The following is a 13559-nucleotide window of genomic DNA, read 5'->3' as shown; positions in this document are numbered from 1 at the left end:
CGTTGTATTTTTTCACAACCAGGACCGAAACCCTAGGCCTAACAATATGGTCGTACGCGAAGTGAACTTTTTTGGCTCGAAATTTTAGGAGCTTGTGCAGAACTTCTAGGCAATCGTATCGGCAGGTGACACGAAGTGATTCGAGTTCGTTTGCCCCCCATTTTCTTTAACGAACGAGAACTTTTTCTAAAAATAACAAGTGCCCCGATCCCGGCTGAAACGACTCGAATTACACTTCGACACCCTTCAACATGATCGCCACGATGCACAGAGCGCCCTCGTAAATTTTCGATCACGTTGTATTTTTTCACAACCAGGACCGAAACCCTAGGCCGAACAAAATGGTCGTACGCGAAGTGAAATTTTTTGGCTCGAAATTTTACGAGCTTGCGCAGAACTTCTAGGCAATCATATCGGCAGGTGACACGAAGTGATTCGAGTTCGTTTGCCCCCCCATTTTCTTTAACGAACGATAACTTTTCCTCAAAATAACAAGTGCCCCGATCCCGGCCGAAACGACTCGAATTACACTTCGACACCCTTAACCATGATCGCCACGATGCACAGAGCGCCCTCGTAAATTTTCGATCACGTTGTATTTTTTCACAACCAGGACCGAAACCCTAGGCCGAACAAAATGGTCGTACGCGAAGTGAAATTTTTTGGTTCGAAATTTTACGAGCTTGTGCAGAACTTCTAGGCAATCATATCAGCAGGTTATTCGAGTTCGTTTGCCCCCACATTTTCTTTAACGAACGATAACTTTTTCTGAAAATAACAAGTGCCCCGATCCCGGCCGAAACGACTCGAATTACACTTCGACACTCTTCAACATGATCGCCACGATGCACAGAGCGCCCTCGTAAATTTTCGATCACGTTGTATTTGTTCACAACCAGGACCGAAACCCTAGGCCGAACAAAATGGTCGTACGCGAAGTGAAATTTTTTGGCTCGAAATTTTACGAGCTTGTGCAGAACTTCTAGGCAATCATATCGGCAGGTGACACGAAGTGATTCGAGTTCGTTTGCCCCACAATTTTCTTTAACGAACTAGAACTTTTTCTAAAAATAACAAGTGCCCCGATTCCGGCCGAAACGACTCGAATTACACTTCGACACCCTTCAACATGATCGCCACGATGCACAGAGCGCCCTCGTAAATTTTCGATCACGTTGTATTTTTTCACAACCAGGACCGAAACCCTAGGCCGAACAAAATGGTCGTACGCGAAGTGAAATTTTTTGGCTCGAAATTTTACGAGCTTGTGCAGAACTTCTAGGCAATCATATCGGCAGGTGACACGAAGTGATTCGAGTTCGTTTGCCCCCCCCATTTTCTTTAACGAACGATAACTTTTTCTGAAAATAACAAGTGCCCCAATCCCGGCCGAAACGACTCGAATTACACTTCGACATCCTTCAACATGATCGCCACGATGCACAGAGCGCCCTCGTAAATTTTCGATCACGTTGTATTTTTTCACAACCAGGACCGAAACCCTAGGCCGAACAAAATGGTCGTACGCCAAGTGAAATTTTTTGCCTCGAAATTTTACGAGCTTGTGCAGAACTTCTAGGCATTCATATCGGCAGGTGACACGAAGTGATTCGAGTTCGTTTGCCCCCCCATTTTCTTTAACGAACGGCAACTTTTTGTGAAAATAACAACTGCCCCGAACCCGGCCGAAACGACTCGAATTACACTTCGAGACCCGCCGACATGATCGCCACGATGCACAGAGCACCCTCGTAAATTTTCGGGACGTTTCATTTTTTCACAACCAGGACCGAAACCCTAGGCCGAACAAAATGGTCGGATGCGAAGTGAAATTTTTTTGCTTGAAATTTTACGAGCTTGTGCAGAACTTCTAGGCAATCATATCGGCAGGTGACACGAAGTGATTCGAGTTCGTTTGCCCCCCCATTTTCTTTAACGAACGATAACTTTTCTGAAAATAACAAGTGCCCCGATCCCGGCCGAAACGACTCGAATTACACTTCGACACCCTTCAACATGATCGCCACGATGCACAGAGCACCCTCGTAAATTTTCGATCACGTTGTATTTTTTCATAACCAGGACCGAAACCCTAGGCCGAACAAAATGGTCGTACGCGAAGTGAATGGTACCCAACCCTCTGCAAGACAAGAGCAAACCAACCATAGAAGGCAAGCCCAAACTGTAACAATGGGTTGTGCTTGCCAAAACAGGGAAATATGGAGAGAAACGGTGGAAATCAAAAAAAATGGTTTTGGCCACAAACGGGGAAAAACGAAGATGGAGGATGGTGGTGAGAGTGTGTGAGTGAGGGTTGCGTCCGGTGGTGGAGGGCGGTGCAATAATGGACGGTGAATGGTGCTGGGTGGAGCAGGTGGCCGGAGGTGATGCTGTGTGTGCTGTGGAGAGGGCTTACGGCACAGGGGACGATATGAGAGAATGGGGGAAGGTGACCTAAACATAGGTCACGTGATAGGGGATTCTTCCATATCCAAAACAATAAAATCAGCAGGTAAAATGAATTCACCTACCTTTACCATGACATCTTCAAGTATACCTTTTGGTCTTTTAATGCCTCTGTCTGCCAGTTGCAAAGTGATAGATGTTGGTTGAAGCTCCTCCAAACCTGATAAGTGCTAAAATATTCATATTTTTCAGCCCTTAACTTGCATGTTTTAATCCTTTGGTTTTGGTTAATTAGGTCATTTTAATTCCTTTTTGTGTTTTTCATACTTTCGTAGGCATTTGGAAGAAAATGAAGTAAATCTAGATGATTTGGGCTCAAAAGAGAGAAGATGGGAAAATTGGGAGCTCTCTGACACTGCGATCGATCACAGGGTACCTGCGATTAAGCACAGTACCTGAGAAGATCAAACACAAATCAGGTCAAGAGCGATCGACCGCATGACAGAAAGATCGACCACAGGTTGAGTGCACACGGGTTGCGATCGATCACACCCGCGCGCATAAGACACATCAAGTGGCGGCCAGAATGTCTCTCTTCCCATATTAGGGTTTTCCAACTCCCAATTGTAATAGGTTTTAAAACCCTACGAAATCCCTAGGTTTACTACTTTGTCAAGGACTTCTAAAGCCTATAAATAGACCCGTAAGCCTCTAGAATAGATATACTTTGTAAGGAGAAGACGAGGAGCTCTTCAAGTTCAAGTCTCGGGTTTATTCTTTTCCTTTCTTTTCTTTTCTTTATGAAGATGTTTAACATCAATTTTATGTGTAGCTAATTTAATTAGTAGGGCTAGATTGAAGCCCTAGCTATGTTTAGTTAATATTTCAATATTGGCGCCCTTGTAATGATCTTGTTGTGCTATTTAACTTGATTAATGCCTACTTGCATGAATTTCTCATATGTGTGTGCTTGATCAACATATGCATGTGGTATGGACTAGTTAGTTAAATCAATTTGGATGGCCAAGTCCTGGGTTTAACATAAGTAACAAAAGAATCCACCCCGCGATTGTTGGGTTAATCAACATGGGGAACCGGGAGTATACGGCATGCCCTAGGCCTCATGTGTTTGTCGATTTCCATAAAACATATGCTTTCCTAAGGAACAACTTAGTATACATCATGCTAAATCCCTTAGAAAAGAAAAGAGTTAAAGTATACGCCATGCCTAACTCATTTCTTAGGAAAATATATAGCCTTAGGAGTATATGCAGTGCCCTTAGGTTGACAAATATTAGATATGCATAACATGATCAAAGCATTGGCATATTGTTATATTAGCTAAATATAATTAGTGGTGGATATCAAAGCCCTACCTTTTATTATCATCACTTAGACAATTAATCTTTGTTTTACTAGAGGAATTTATTTTTAAACAAAATTTCAGCAATCCTCGTGGGAATGATCCTGTACTTGCACCATAGACTACTATGTTGACCTTGTGCACTTACAGGTAAAACGTACAATTATTTACCTATTAATTTAGGCAGATATTTTGCACATCAAAACCCAGCTTCTCATACATAGTGTAGGGCTACAAGTTAACCCCTGCTCCTAGATCCAGTAGTGCCTTTTCAAAAAGATGGTCTCCTATCCTACACGGAATGGTAAAACTACCTGGATCTTTTAGCTTTGGTGGTAGTTTTCTTAATAATACCGCACTTACCTCCTCCGTTAAAGCCACTGTCTCATGCTCTTGAAACTTCTTTTTATGAGTGCAACAATCCTTCAAAATTTTAGCTTGCAAAGGAATTTGTTTAATTGCATCTAATAAAGGAATGTTAATCTCTACTTTTCTCAAAGTCTCAAAAATGTCAAGAAGTTGTTTTTCTTTCTTTGGCTTTACTAATCTTTGAGGGAAGGGAGGTGCATTCACCTTCTCCATTTTACTTACCTTGGATGTTGAGGCTTCATCTGGAGATGCTTGTGCAGGCTCATCAGCTCCTATGATCTTACCATTTCTGAGGGTTGTGACTGTTTTCAGCTGCTTCTGACCCCCTGGATTGGGTATTTTTCGGGATGAAAATTCACCCAGCTTTCTTTCACTAATCTCCTTAGCCATTTGCCCCATTTGTACTTCCAAACTTTGAATGGGTTGTTCGTTCCTTGCATTGACTTGTTTTTGATCAGTCATAAATCCCTGTTGCGTAGGCACCAGGGTGCGTACCATACTTGTCAGGTCATCATTCTTTGACTCTTGAATTGGTTGGCTTGCTTGTTGGGAGTTCCTTTGCTGCCCTTCAGAGTTTAGAGCACTCCGATTGTTACTCCTTGAGAGATTGGGGTGGTTGCGCCACCCTGGATTATAGGTGTTGGAGTATGGATTGTTCTTGGGAGGATAATTATTCTATCCCACATAGTTTGCTTGCTCCTAATCTGCTGATGAATACAATGGAAAAGTCTCAGTAGAGTGATCAGAATGGGAACATATGGCACATACCTTGAGTTGTGTGGCATGTTGACTAGGTGAGATGTTCTGTGCAATCATGGCTTTGACAATCATATCTAGCTTTCTCTCCATGGTAGCCATTTGATTTTGTGATCCACCATTCAGGTTCACTTCATACATGTCCTTACTTTTTACTCCTCGCCTTCCTCTGAAACAAAATTGTTGGGAGTGTTCACTCAGTGTTTCGAAGAGCTCCATGGCTTCCTTACTGCTCTTTTCCATAAGTACACCTCCACAAGCTGAAGCAATAATTCCTTTGTTAGTGTCATCTAACCCTTCATAAAAAATTTGTACATGATCATCTTGAGGTATTGTGTGATGTGGACACTTAAGAAGTAGCGCATTGAAGTGGTCCTATGCTTCGAAGAAAAAGTCTCCTTCTCTCTGTTGAAAAGATTGAATCTCCCTTCTAAACTACCTTGTCTTTTGAGCTGGGAAAAACTTCTTTAGGAACTTACTGGACAAATCTTCCCAAGTATGAATGGAAACTGCAGGCAAGGAATTATACCACAACTTAGCATTATCTTTCAATGAAAAAGGAAAGAGGACTAACCTGATTCCTTAAGGATCTAAGCCCTGGATGTGCTGAAGCTTGCAGAGATCAAAGAACTCCCTAAGGTGCAAGAGTGGATCCCTAGTAGCAGTGCCTCTGAAGTGAGTCAAAGCATTGAATATTTGTGGGGATATATAGTAATTGCCTTCCACCTCCGTTTGATAGGCTATGCATGATGGCTGGTTGAGGTTTTTTAGGATGAAAGACTATTTCATGGGCCTTCGAACTGGTGGCGCGTTTTCTAGCAGATCTTCCATTGTTTCCTCAACTTCTTCTTCTTCTATGTCGGAGTTGTCTCTATGCCCTTGTCAAATGGTCCGCTCAATTTCTGGATCAAGTGGAAAGATGGTTGAGGCTTGAGAACGACGACCTTGCATAAGAAGATTTTTCCCTTGTAGTCACAGAAGCTTTAGTATTGCTGTTCGGATGCTATCTAGAACTGCAATTGATCGTAGGTTAGTGCGCTCAATCGCACTGCGCTCGATCAGAGTAACAGAATGCAGGCACCGCAGAGCTGAAACATAACAGAAACAGAGAAATAAAAACAAAATGAAAAATGTTTTTGATTTTTGATAAAGACATAATTAAAATTAAAAATTAAAATAACCAAACTAAAGAAAAATAATTCTAAACAAAATTTACCGCAATTCCCGACAACGGTGCCAAAAACTTGTTTTATCGAATACTACCTAAATTAATAAATAATACTTAGTACGTTTTAACTCGCAAGTGCACAAGATCAAAACAATAGTATAGTGCAGCAAGTACAAGATCGATCCCACAGAGATTATTGATTTTATTTAGAATTAATTAAAATATCAAAGTTGTCACAAAATTGATATTGATATGTTGAAAAGAAATAAAGATAAATAAAAACTAGGGCTTTTGATATCCACCACTAATCATGCTCAAATAACATAACAATATGCCAATGTTCTAATCATATTATGAATACCTAATGTTTACCAACCTAAGGGCATGGGTGTGTATACTCCTTAAGCTATTGATTCCCTAAGCAACGAGTTAGGCATGAGTGTATACTCTAACTCTTTTCTTTCTTAAAGGATTTAGCATGCGTGTATACTAAGTTATTTTTTAAGAAAGCATAAATCTATGGAAATTGACAAACACATGGAACCTAGGGCATTGGTGTATACTCCCAGTTTTCCATGTTGATTAACCCAAGAACCGGGTGCGGAATTCTTTTCTTACTCTTATTAAACCCAGGTCTTGGTCATCCAAATTGATTTAGTTAACTAATCCATACCACATGCATATGTTGATCAAGCAAACACATATGAGGAATTCCAGAAAACAGGAATTAATCAAGTTAAATGCACCAAAATATAGTTGTAGCAAAGGCACCAATATTGAAATCCTAAATAGACATGACTAGGGCTTCAATCTAGTCCCAATTAAAATATAAACTACATAACAAAAATAAAAGCTGGAAGAGAAGAAAAACCCAAACTCCTCTTGATCTAGCCTTCAATTCCTTTCCAGAGCTTGTGCCTCTTTCTCCACACTTTTCACTAGAAGCTAAGAGGTCTATTTATAGGCCTAAAGAAATCCTAGAACCCCTAGTAAACCTAGAAAATTTGTAGGATTTAGTGCTATTACAAGTGGGACTTGGAATACCCTAATATGGAAGGAAAAGGAATTCTGGCCACAGCTGACTATTCTCCCGCGCACGGGTGCGATCGATCGCACGTTTGCAATTGTGTCTCCTTGTGTGCGCACGAGCGCAAGGCTGCACTCGTCTAGTCCTTTTGCTTGTAGTACGCTCGATCGCAGGTCCCCTACGATTGATTGCACTACCAGATCCTCCAGCTTTTCCCAAATTTGCTCTTTAAGCCCGATACTTCCAGAATTGCTTCATTTTTTTTCCAAAAGCCTAGAAAAACATAGAAAACACATAAAAGAACTAAAATGGCATAAACTAACAAATCTAAGGAATTAACAAATATAAGTTAAGGGCTAAAATATGCATATTTTGGCACTTAACAGTACCATAGAAGGATTGGTAGCCATATATAAATTGAAGAAATAGAACTTTGGATAATGAGGTCGATGATGGATGATCTTGAATATTAAGAGATAGAAAGAAATGGAATTTCTATTTTACACCATTTTGAATAATTTGATTAAAATAGTATTGAGGACTCTTAGTAAGCTCATGTGGAAAGTTTTAACTTAAAGGTATAGTTAAATATTTCAAGTTATACTGCTAGGAACTATAAGAGAAATGATAGTAGGACTTGTAACAGCAATGGCAGAGCCACAGTTTGGCCAGGGAATAAGAGATTACAAATTTATATGAAGGGAGGTTGCCTTCAATATGAATAGTACAATTAATTGTCATTGAGGTTATGTAAATAATAGAGTTACTGGCTAAAATTTTGGGATGGAACTCTATTGCAACAAAGGATTTGATTGCTAAGAGATAATGTTTAGCTCAGAGATCAATACGGAAGGATATATGAGAATTTAAGGCGTAAAGAGATTATGAATGATCCTCATTAAGTTGTAAGTTAGAATAATGAGTTTCCTCATATGGAGGAGAGTTCTATGACAACGTCATTTCAAGTAAACTAGTGGATTAGGAGGCAATTTGGTAGTCTGATGAGGAAATTAAAGTTAAATGATCAATGTAGCATATTATTTCCATGGGATTGAGAGATAGAAAATAAAGTAATAAGACTATCAGTTAATCCTCGGAAGATGATAATACTATGACCAATAGGGCACTTTGGAGATGAATCTCTTAATATGTAATGGTGGAAAAAGATGTAATAGATGTATGGTGAATGACTCGATACACAATATGAAGGTACTTGATTGTGATAGCGCTAGAGGAATTTTAGTTGTCAAATGCATGTCGCATAAAAATTGGAGGCCTTAAATTGTGATATGATAAGGTGGTCTTAGATTGAAATTAAGAATAAGATCATAGGATGACTGGAGTCTGTTGTGCAAAAATCTACCTAAATTAATAGGTGCTAATTGAACGTTTTACCTGCAAGTGCACAAGGTCAACATAGTAGGATATGGTGCAAGTACATGATCATTCCCACAAGGATTACAGAATTTATGTTTAAAAATAGATTCCTTAAGCAAAAGCAAAACATGGATTGATTGTTGAAGTGATGATAATAAAGGGTAGGGCTTTGATATCCACCACTAATTATATTTAGCTAATATAACAATATGCCAATGCTTTGATCAAGTTATGCATATCTAATGTTTGTCAACCTTAGGGCATGGCATATACTCCTAAGGCTATAGATTTTCCTAAGCAACAAGTTAGGCATGACGTATACTCTAACTTTTTTCATTCCTAAGGGATTTAGCATGATCTATACTAAGTTGTTCCTTAGGAAGGCATATGTTCTATGGAAATCGACAAACACATAAGGCCTAAGGCATGGCATATACTCCCAGTTCCCCATGTTGATTAACCCAAGAACCCGGTGTGGATTTCTTTTGCTACTTATGTTAAACCCAGGACTCGACCATCCAAATTGATTTAACTAACTAGTCTGTACCACATGCATATGTTGATCAGGCACACACATACGAGGAATTCATGCAAGTAGGTATTAATCAAGTTAAATAGCACAACAAGATTATCACAAAGGCGCCAATATTGAAATATTAACAAAACATAACTAGGGCTTCAATCAAGCCTTACTAATTAAATTAGCTACACATAAAGTTGATGTTAAACATATTCATAAAAGAAAAGAAAAGAAAGGAAAAGAATAAACCTGAGACTTGAACTTGAAGAGCTCCTATTCTTCTCCTTACAAAGTCTATCTATTCTAGAGGCTTAAGGGTCTATTTATAGGCTTTAGAAGTCCTAGACAAAGTACTAAACCAAGAGATTTCATAGGGTTTTGAGACCTATTACAATTTGGAGTTGGAAAACCCTAATATGGATAGAATGTCAATCCAGCCGCTACTTGATAAGTCTCATTCGCACGGGTGCACTTGATCCCAGCTCGTGTGCGCTCAATCGCAGGTCTGCGATCGATCCTTCTTTTGGCATGCGCTCGATCGCTCCTGGCCTGCTCGATGCTGTGTCCTCTCGGGTATTGCGCTCGATCGCAGGTACCCTGCGATTGATCGCAGTACCAGGGAGCTGCAATTGTCTCCATTTTCTCTTTTGAGCTCAAATCACCTAGTTTCACTCATTTTCTTCCAAAAGCCAGTAAAAGTATAAAAAACACAAAAAGGAATTAAAATGGCCTAATTAACCGAAACCAAGGGATTAAAATATGCAAGTTAAGGGCTGAAAATATGAATATTTTAGTACTTATCACACCCCCAAACTTACATATTGCTAGTCCCTTAGCAATACAAAACTAAAAACAAGAATGGAAAAACAGAAAACAAGAGATAAATCCATCTTTCATGGGATGTACGATTGCATTTAGCATATGCAACAAGCCTTTTAAACCACTAGGAATTCCCTAGTGGACGAGTGAAGTCTCGTGAGGGTTTTCCTGAAATGTTACCCACAAACATCATGCAAGAGTTCATGTGATCCCAGAAAATTAAAGTATTACTTTAAGATTATGATTTTCATTCATTAGCAAGTTTAAAAAGATTAACTTCTTCTTCACAATGACTTAGAATCTCAAAGTGCAATTACTTACAAAGGACATGCTAAAATATCACAAGTTTGAAACTTGTGTACATTGGATTAGTACAAAATTATGAGACTTCCAAATCTTTCCAATATGCAATGTCTCCTTATCTCAGAATTCACTGAAATTCCTATTAGAATGACACACTGGCATATTTATTTTTCTTTCTTTTTCTCTCTCTTTTTTTTTTTCCTTTTGGTCAGGTTGTGCAATGTTGGTTCCCTTAAGCTTTCTATTTGACCCTTGTAGTGAGTGTTAAGTCAATGACTCCCAAACCAGATGGTTTTAGGGCATTAGGTGTAGAGACACCCCCAAGGACCTACTAACCCGAGTCAAAAAGGCTACAGAACCAACTAACCATGACATTGATCAAATCCAAATGTTTCACCTTTTGACGTGAACACTCAATGCTTTGAGACAAGATGTCCAGTTACTCAGTGAAAAGCCTTCAATGATCATTTATTTATTCTTCCTTTTTTTTTTTTTTTCATCACTATATATGCCATAGTGTCATTTAATAAGTCATCCAATTTCATCCAAGATGTAGAACCACACATATTAGTCCTCATGTTATTCCTCACAAATTATGTGCTAATGTGCTTGAGTGCTCAGATCAAACATGTGATTTTTCATCTTTCATGGGATGTACGATTGCATTTAGCATATGCAACAAGCCTTTTAAACCACTAGGAATTCCCTAGTGGACGAGTGAAGTCTCGTGAGGCTTTTCCTAAAATGTTACCCACAAACATCATGCAAGAGTTCATGTTATCCCAAAAAATTAAAGTATCACTTTAAGATTATGATTTTCATTCATTAGCAAGTTTAAAAAGATTAACTTCTTCTTCACAATGACTTGGAATCTCAAAGTGCAGTTACTTACAAAGGACATGCTAAATTATCACAAGTTTGAAATTTGTGTACATTGAATTAGTACAAAATTATGAGACTTCCAAATCTTTCCAATATGCAATGTCTCTTTATCTCAGAATTCACTGAAATTCCTATTAGAATGACACACAGGCATATTTCTTTTTCTTTCTTTTTCTCTCTCTTTTTTTTTTTTTTTTTTTTTTTTTTTTTTTCTTTTGGTCAGGTTGTGCAATGTTGGTTCCCTTAAGCTTTCTATTTGACCCTTGTAGTGAGTGTTAAGTCAATGACTCCCAAACCAGATGGTTTTAGGGCATTAGGTGTAGAGACACCCCCAAGGACCTACTAACCCGAGTCAAAAAGGCTACAGAACCAACTAACCACGACATTGATCAAATCCAAATTTTTCACCTTTTGACGTGAACACTCAATGCTTTGAGACAAGAGGTCCAGTTACTCAGTGAAAAGCCTTCAATGATCATTTATTTATTCTTCCTTTTTTTTTTTTTTTTCATCACTATATATGCCATAGTGTCATTTAATAAGTCATCCAATTTCATCCAAGATGCAGAACCACACATATTAGACCTCATGTTATTCCTCACAAATTATGTGCTAATGTGCTTGAGTGCTCAGATCAAACATGTGATTTTTCATCTTTCATGGGATGTACGATTGCATTTAGCATATGCAACAAGCCTTTTAAACCACTAGGAATTCCCTAGTGGACGAGTGAAGTCTCGTGAGGCTTTTCCTAAAATGTTACCCACAAACATCATGCAAGAGTTCATGTTATCCCAAAAAATTAAAGTATCACTTTAAGATTATGATTTTCATTCATTAGCAAGTTTAAAAAGATGAACTCCATCTTCACAACGACTTGGAATCTCAAAGTGCAATTACTTACAAAGGACATGCTAAATTATCACAAGTTTAAAGTTTGTGTACATTGAATTAGTACAAAATTATGAGACTTCCAAATCTTTCCAATATGCAATGTCTCTTTATCTCAGAATTCACTGAAATTCCTATTAGAATGACACACTGGCATATTTCTTTTTCTTTCTTTTTCTCTCTCTTTTTTTTTTTTTTTTTTCTTTTGGTCAGGTTGTGCAATGTTGGTTCCCTTAAGCTTTCTATTTGACCCTTGTAGTGAGTGTTAAGTCAATGACTCCCAAACCAGATGGTTTTAGGGCATTAGGTGTAGAGACACCCCCAAGGACCTACTAACCCGAGTCAAAAAGGCTACAGAACCAACTAACCATGACATTGATCAAATCCAAATTTTTCACCTTTTGACGTGAACAATCAATGCTTTGAGACAAGAGGTCCACTTACTTAGTGAAAAGCCTTCAATGATCATTTATTTATTCTATATATGCCATAGTGTCATTTAATAAGTCATCCAATTTCATCCAAGATGCAAAAACACACATATTAGACCTCATGTCATTCCTCACAAATTATGTGCTAATGTGCTTGAGTGCTCAGATCAAACATGTGATTTTTCAACTGTCCTCAACAAGTAACCAAACTTAACAGATTCACTTATCAGATCATGTGTTCAAAATTTTAAGCTCCTTGATGAATTCAAGCCACAATTCTTTCTAGATCAACCTAAAATTTTAGGTTAAACATGAACATCCATAATTTTTTTTTTTTTTTTTAAATAAACGCACAACACACAAAACAAATAACAAGAAATTGGGACAAAGTGTGTGTGAACATGTGTGCCCATACCCCCAAACTTAAATGAGACATTGTCCCCAATGTATCTAAGTAAAGGAAAGAATGTACCCGGGAGATGGTCGACATAGTCTTGGAAAGCATGGCTCATAGCACACCCCCAAACTTGAATTGAAGCACACTTGTCTCTGCAAAATAATAAAACACACAAACAAGTAAAAATGAACAAAACTAAAACGAAAATAAAAGTTGAACAAAACAAATAAACAATAACTATGAGATGCTGCCAAGTGCGATCGATCGCACATGTTGTGCGTTCAATCATACTAATAGAGTGCGGTAGCCTCACAACTGGAGACCTGCGCTCGATTGCATGTGTGGTGCGATCGATTGCAGTAATAGAATGGAAAAAAAAAAATGACATAACACCAAAAATACTAAACACAAATGAAACACAACAAAATATAAATCAAACTACAAAATAAAAGGATATGCTTTGGGGTGCCTCCCATGAGCGCTAAGGTTTATGTCTTCAGCCAGACGGTGGTCCCCTCTCAGTGTTGCCCAGAAGTAGATGCTCCAGGTGGTGGTGGTAACCGGTTGAGGATGGACTGCATCAATTCTTCTAGGGCAGCTAAGCGATGATCCATGAGGACCTTATCTTCCCTAGCCTCCCTTCTTTGATTAGCTAGCTCTCTCCGAAGACCTTCCATTTGTTCACAAAGGGATCGGTATTGGATGGCTCGAATGTCAATTGAGGTCTTCTCCTCATCTTCATCTACCGTCTCAGCTGCCGGTTCATCTTCGGCCATTGGCTTGACCTCATCTGCCTCTTCCCCTTCTTCTGGAGGTGCTCGGGGCATATGGGAGCAGCTCTTGTTCCATT

This window comes from Corylus avellana, chromosome ca4 (genome assembly GCF_901000735.1).
Source record: "Corylus avellana chromosome ca4, CavTom2PMs-1.0".
NCBI classification, from domain to species: Eukaryota; Viridiplantae; Streptophyta; class Magnoliopsida; order Fagales; family Betulaceae; genus Corylus; species Corylus avellana.
The sequence above is the reverse complement of the archived record's forward strand: the minus strand, read 5'-3'. Positions refer to the sequence as shown.